Source organism: Trachypithecus francoisi, unplaced genomic scaffold, assembly GCF_009764315.1.
Source record: "Trachypithecus francoisi isolate TF-2019V2 unplaced genomic scaffold, Tfra_2.0 Lachesis_group5, whole genome shotgun sequence".
In the NCBI taxonomy this organism is placed as follows: Eukaryota; Metazoa; Chordata; class Mammalia; order Primates; family Cercopithecidae; genus Trachypithecus; species Trachypithecus francoisi.
In genome coordinates, this window is record NW_022681470.1 from 64,702,373 (window position 1) to 64,710,050 (window position 7,678).

A 7,678-nucleotide genomic window follows, 5' to 3' on the forward strand; every position below is an offset into this window, starting at 1 on the left:
CTCTATTCAGCCCTTGGGCGTATTTCACACGGGAGTCCCTGTTGGTGCTGGGGTTCACTTCCATTTGTGCTGTGAATTCAGCACTCAACTTGGCCTTTGCTTGTCTTCCTTTACCCTGTGGGCTCGGGGAGCCCCACGTTCTTGGCCAGCATCTGCCAGGCCACTCACTCTCTGCTGCCTGGCTCTGGCTCCCCGTCTGTGGCGGCATTCTGAGTGTGTGTCTGCATTTCACCTCTGCCAGCACCTACCCTCCAGCACAGGCTGTCCCCAGCCCTTGCCTCTCGGATTTTCACTTGGCACCAGGCACTGCATTGTGTCCTTGGAGTGTTCGTTGTCACTGCTGGGCCTTGTTTTGCTTCAGCTCAGTGACTCGGGTGGAAGTGCCACGGTCTCTTGGGTTGGGGGAAAGCTCCTCAGTGTCTCTGGGGTAGTTCTTCCAGGAGACTGGCACAGCGTGGTCTTCATGGCTGAGGGCTTACCACACCGTGATTGCTATTGTTGGTCTGCAACTATTAATGGCACTGCTCCTTAGGAGCCTTTTCCCCATGAATGCCATCAGACTTCTACTCTACGAGTACCATTTCTGTCCCCATCCGACCATCGAGCACATTCTCATACTTTTTGATTATATATGCTCAGATTTGTGTGTTTTTGTTTCTTCTTGAAGTTGCTTGATGTTGGAATTTCATCTCTTCCTTACCAGGTATTGAACTATCCCAGTAATTTAGCTTTTACTTGGCTTCTCCAACCTTTTTTTCTCCAAGTTCCTTATCTGTCTTGGGCCTACCACTTGGAACACACTTGATCTTGTCTACTTACCTTGTCAATATGGAGCTAGGTATGGTTGTGTCTGGTTAGTGCTTGGATGGAAGACCTGAGAATGCTGGGTATTCTAAGTCTTTTGAGGTGTTGGTAGGCTTTTTCTTATACCAAATGCAAAATCTTTATATCGCCATTGTTGTCATTCTCATCATCACAGTGAAGGCTGGGATTAATTGAACACTTATTTTGTGTTGGGCCTTGTGCTGAATTACTTCTGTATCTCATATCCTCTCCAAGAAAATTCCTATGAAGTATAGATGAAGCTGAAACTAGGAACCTAGAAAGGTTAAGTAAGTTGTTCAGGTTTATATAATTAGTCAAGATGCTGCACTAGAACTTAGATTCAAATCTATCTCATTTTAGAGTTAGAGTTTTTAACCACTATATGTAAAATTTTTGTTTGGTAGTTAAGTACTCTATAAATGTTGGTTGAATGGCAAGATTGCTCTAACAGTCCAGCTGTTCTCCATGGTGTCACTAATGATGATGATGATAGCACACAGCATTTTTTGAATGCTTGCAGTGGTAAGCTGTGTACTAAAAGATATGCATCAGTTAACCCATTTAATCTTATAGCTTAATGAGGAAGATTACCCCCATTTTGCTGATTAGGAAACTGAGGCCAGAAAGGCCAAGGTAACTTGCCCAAGGTGACACAGCTGAATAGTATTAGGGGAATTGGATGCAAGCTATCTCCTAAACTGTGTGAGTCTGTACTCTTTTTTTTTTTTTTTTTTTTGAGACGGAGTCTGGCTGTGTCGCCTAGGCTGGAGTGCAGTGGTGCCATCTCGGCTCACTGCAAGCTCCGCCTCCTGGTTCACGCCATTCTCCTGCCTCAGCCTCCTGAGTAACTGGGATTATAGGCACCCACCACCATGCCTGGCTAATTTTTCTATTTTTAGTAGAGACGGGGTTTCACCGTGTCAGCCAGGATAGTCTCGATCTTCTGAACTTCTGATCTGCCCGCCTCGGCCTCCGAAAGTGCTGGGATTACAGGCGTGAGCCACCGTGCCCGGCCGAGTCTGTACTCTTAATCACTATGTTGCTCTCCACAAAAAAATAAGGCTGATTTTTATTTTTCTGTGCATTTCTTCTTACTGTCCCCTTCCTTAGCTTGTGATGCTATTTCTTTACCAATTCTTGCTCACCCTATTCATTCTGAGAAGCCCAGGCTAGAGTTCTTTTCTCAGACTATGGATATCCACATCAAGCTAGCTTCTTACAATTGGCCCCTCAGTTTATATTTTCCTAAACTTTACTTGTAGACATGTTAAAATCACCAGATTTACAATTAGTGATCTACATTGTAATAACAGACCTATTTGTCTGTCTTATTTCTACCAAAGACATGGAACAGGGAGCTCAGAAACAGACCTATATGTATCTGGACACCTGATTTATGATGAAAAGGGCACTGCTGGGCAGTGGGGAATGGATGGTTATTTTAATAAATGGTGCTGGTTCAACTGGATATCCACAGGAAAGAAATGAATCTTGATCATATACAAAAATAAATTCCAGAGCGATTATCAATCTAAATGTTAAAATTAAAACAAAACAAAACTTCATCTACAAGATAACATAGAATATCTTTATAACTTTGGGGTATCTTTATAACTTTGGGGTAGCCATACATTTCTTAAGACACAGAAAGCACTAACTCTAAGGGAAAAGATTGATAAGTTGGATGTCATTAAAATGAGGAACTTCTGATCATCAAATGACATCAATAAAAGAGAGTGAAGGCAATCAGAGAGGAGAAGATATACTCAGTACCTATACCTGGCAAGTGGATTCATATCCAGAATATCTAAATAATTCCAACAAATCTATCAGTAAAAGAATCTCTTCCCCCAACTAGACAGAAAAATGTTCCATACTTAACAATTGTGAGTTGTATGCAGTTTTCTTCTCCCAGTGCCAGGTTCTAACCAATATGTCCTGGATCACTGGCACAGCCTGGTGGCTGGCCTTGGGAACTGACTGATGTGGTGGCTCTTGGCATTCTTTTGTGTATGTACTGTGGGCCCTTCCTTTCCCATGTGCTTCTTCACTTGCTATTGGTTTGGCCACAAGAGGCTCCTGTCTCATGAATGCCTGTGTCTCTTCCTCTTTTCCTTTGGCTTGTTAACTTTTGATCAGCTATTTCAAGAATATTTCTCTCTGGCTTCTTCCTCCTGCCCTTCCTTTTCAATTTCCCTTTTTGTACCTTCTTGTTTAGCCTAAAAACTTCTGTTTATAAAAACCATCCTAAAATGTCTCCCAAGTCTTTGGAGGAGTAGGCTTGTTCTCTGGGGCTCCAGAGGCAGAGTGGAGACCTGAAGGCTAGTATTTCCCTGCAGAGAGATTTCATCTGAGTTGTGTTCTACTTGTGTGAGCCCTCCAAAGGTGTGGTGGGAGTTACTGAATCAAGTGGGGGCTAGACCATGACTTGGTCACGGTGGTGTTTGTGGAGGGTACTGTGCCTTGGATGGGCAGCTGGATTATGATAAGCCCTTCCAATCTTATCACCAAAGCCCTGGATGGACCTTTTGTGGATGTCCAGAGAAGCGCTCTCAACTGGGAGACAGAGCCAGTATATCAGCATGACTTTTCTGCCTGGCTGGCAGGTCAGGATGCACACATATTATTAGTACTTCAGTTAAATCACATATACTTGGAAGTCATTTTGATACACCTCTCTACCTGCAGCCCTCAGGGTAGGGCTAGTTGACAGCCATTTACCAGAAGGTTTAAATTCTCCTTATTTTCCTCTATGCTTATTATTTTCCTCAAATGGCAGATGTGTGAGGTAAAGTTTTCCTCTTTGGGTATGTTCTTTATTTTATTTAATTCCTCACTCTGGCAATGCTTGCTCTTTTTTTTCATTGCAAATGTATTGTATTTTAGACACATTTACAACCAGGAGAACAAACTGGAAGCTCTGTAGGTATGTTCTGACCGTTAAAATATCTTGACAGTGTTAAAAAAAAAAAAAAAAAATCAGGAGTTTAACATAAAGCTAGTTTTCTACCTTGCCCTGAAAACCTGGATGATCTGGACTCTTTGGGTCTCTGTTCCCAGATGGTCCCCAGTAAGCAGAGCCGGGAGGGTGGCCCATCGGGAGTGGCGGGGTCCTTCCAATGGGCACATCCGCCCCCGCCCAGGCCACTGCACTCCTTCGTTACCTGCCTGGCCCCTGAAGACACTGGAGTTGATGACTTCCTGGAGTGGATAAAATGGGCTTTTGTGAGCTAGCCTGAGAACCAAGCAGTATGTTTGATATTATTTCATTGCAAAAGTGGATCTTAGCTTTTAAAGTAAGCAGATGTTTTAAATATCAGCAATGCAAATTTGGGAACACTTAGTCTCAGCTGGAATGTGTGTGTTCTCCATGATGGCCTGTGTCTGATGCTTTTCCTGTACTGCATATTGGCTTAGCACTTAGTAGGTACTTAATAAATGATTTACCTCAGGGGGTAGCCAAGTGCCTGTTGTTCGCCAGCTCCCAGGGAGTGAACAGAAATGCCATCTTCCTGTGGACTGGGCCTGTCAGTTCCGCCTGAGACCGGATCGCTGCAGATTTATCTAGAACATCCACTCTAGCTCTAGATAACAGAAATTGGAATGGTGTCCTCTGCACAGCTTCCCTGTCTGGAGAGCGAGGTAAAGACCTAGACCCTGTCAAGTCGGACCTAAAGAGGAAACAGGACAGGGAGGCCAGCATGAAGCCGGCATGAAGACTGCTTTTCCGGCTGTTGCCTGCCGAACTGGAGTTTGTGGCCGGTACACAGTGCTTGCATTCCACACCCTGAACAAGGGCGGGTCAAAGTTCAGCTCATTCCGTTTAAAGAAAAAAATTCTTTGTCTTTGACATTTCGAAGTTTTGACCCAGATCAGTCAGAGGCCACGGAATGCTCACGAAGTCTGGAGAGTTTGTTTAGTTCCTGAGCCCGGTAGCTGCCGAGGAGCCAAAGAGAGCCGGCGACCTGTTGGGCTTGAGCTGAAGCCTTGCCTTTTCAAGTTTACGCTGGCCCGGCCTCCCCAGGCCTCCAAGGGTGAGTAGAAGGAGCCAGCACCTTTTTCTTCACTCTGAAGTTATCTTTACCCCCTGAAATCAAACACTGCATGCAGCACCCTGTAAAATTGCTTCCTTGTAGGCTCGAGCGTGCTTGCTAAGTAAACATCCTCCCATGTTTTTGGAACTGAATTCATTTCTACTTCCTGGTCATCCCATTCGGGTTTTTCTGTTCTCGGTGCCTCATAGAATCAGGTTAATAGAAGAAAGACCTAGAATTGGGCAGAGGTACCTAAAATGACTGTTTTAATCCTGCCTCCTCATATAACTGGCTGTTTTCCACTGTACTCAAGGTTCCCTCTTTTGGCTTAAAGCCCCCCTCCCTCTGTCTCTGTACAGGAAAAGCCTCTTCCTTCTTTCTTGCCTATTAAATTCTCCACTCCTTAAAACCACTCCACGTATGTCCATGTCATTTTATTCAAACCGGAGCAAAACCAAAAACCCTAGTGTTCTTCCAGTCATCAAAGCTGTATCAAGGGGGTCATGGGAAGGAAAAGATTTAGAGGGAAAATGAAACGAAACAAAGCCTTGCTGAATGTAGTGCTGTCATAGTTTTTTGCGAGTCATAGTTGGTCCATGCCGCACCCCTGAGATGGGGACTTATCTTTGCAAGGACTCAGCTTAGTTTTGCTGCGGTCATAGACTACAGTCGGCCTCTCTACAAATTCTGTGGCTTTGTAGGTTCCTCCTCTGACCCTGCCTCGCTTTCACTTCGTCTCTCATGACTTATTTGCCTCTTCTCTCACTTCCACCCACCCGTAACATCCCCATCGCCATGGCAGTGAGCAGCCACGTCACTCACCAAGTTCATGGGGTGATGGGCCAGCTCTGTACCAAGCCTACTTCCCTCTAGTTCTCCCTCCTGAAGGAGGAGGCTCCCTGGCAGAGCTCAGAGCCCTTTGTTTATTTGATCCTGGGCTCTTGGATAAATCAGGAATGTCCTGACATGAACTTAGGCATGTTTTTCTTCCATGGAGAAGGAAACTACGGCAAATGGGATTTAAGTAACCAGAGGGCCATTCTGGGGGACTTGCTTTAGTGTCATCAAGGCCACCTTCCTTTGGTTGTCAGACCAGTAGGTAACTTCTTTATTGGCATGCTCAACCTTGGATCCCAGAAGGTGTGAATTTGAAGCACTTTTCCCCCTGCTGGGAGCCTGGCACAGATACTCTGGTCTTCTTTTAAAATTGTGTAGTGCCATGCTTGTCTTCCAAGTGGTCCTTCTTTCTGCCAGATGAAACTTTGGCCCAGAGTAGTTGCTTGAAGAAGGCTGCCTGGGAAGCAGATATGAGATAAGGTGGCTGCCTGGCCTCGCATTCTCATTCATCTTCCTGGAAGTGGTAAGGTTCTTGATGTCATAGACTTCATGAGTCACCTGATCCAGGACCTGAATATATCACTCACTTCTGGTCAAGTCTAGGCTCATATGATACAACTGGTTGTCAGGAACCTTTCTGCATTCTTTGGATGTAGCAGTGTGGGAACCTGACACTCCCTTGGTCTGTCTGGATATGTAGAGTCTAATGGCTTAGTATCTCAGTTGTTCTTGGAAGCATTTTTGGGTCTGGGGGGAGGGGCAGGAAAATGTTGGGGGCTCTTTGCTTGCCGCAGTGGAGACCTGTGAGTATCCAAAAACAACCCCACTCGATCTCTAGAGCACTGGTGGACCACCCTTCCCTGGAAGTTTCCAGGAGTGTGGACATCCATGCATGAACATTGTGGAGGGGTTGGGGGTCAGCCAGTGGATGCTTGACTGACTTGCTTGACTACCCATGCTGGAGAGGAGAACCCAGTCATTGGCCACTTCAGGTCCAGGCTTGGCTGTTGCTCTGTTTTGCTGTTTTTCATGTTGTCAGATCTTCTTGGGAACAAATGACTCAGCAACCTGAATCTCTGAGACTTTATGGCCTAAGTACCTTTTGAAAAGTAATTGGACGTATCTACCTAGGCCCTACCTAGCCCAGGAAGGATGGAGATCCAGACTGGTTTTACTCTGGATTCGTCAGGCTGCAGTTCAATTTGGTTTTTCAAATTCCTGCCCTGATAGAAGGATCTCATTTGTGGGGTAGGCAGGCAATGTTTTAATTACGCTTTTTGTCCTTAAGAAATTCCAGGGAGGAAAAAGTCCTGGTTTGTGGCCAAAAAGGCAAAAAAACAACAGAAATCAGCTATGACTATAATCCTGGACTTGTCTGTGGCACAAAGAGTTAATGGGACAGTGGTCAGGGTGAAGAACATTTTTTCTCAGGGCTGGAGAAGCCCATATGGCTCAAGAAAAGATATTGCAACATTTAGTACGGGGCAGCCCTGTCTGGGCGCTGGGGGCTGCCACTCAAAGAGTTAAGCTAGTCTTATGCCTGGGAAGGCCTCAGGGAAGGAGTGAGCCTGCAAGGACAGGGACCTCTATGCCCCAGAGCAGTGAGGTGCAGAAGGGGTGGGGTGGGAGGGGGTGAGCTGAAAAGTGTGGCCAAGGAAGCAAAGTGTAGGCCCAACTTTTTTTGCCTTGTTTGACCAGCCTTGGCACTGCCCTCCGGCTCTCCAGGGGAAAAGCTGCAGTTCTGCTCTTGCAACACAAGGAGCAGACTGGAGAATTTAGATCTGCGTCACAGAGCTCAGAGAGAGAGAGAGAGAGAGAGGGAGAGAGTGAGAGAGCGAGCGAGCAAGCAAGCTCCGTCGATAGGTCTGCTAGCAACAGCCGTGCTGCAGCAGAGAGAGAGAGAGAAATCAAGAAACAAGTCATAGCAACACCGGGCACCAGGTTCTGCCAGCTCACTTGCTGAGTGTTCAGAGATCTGTCGG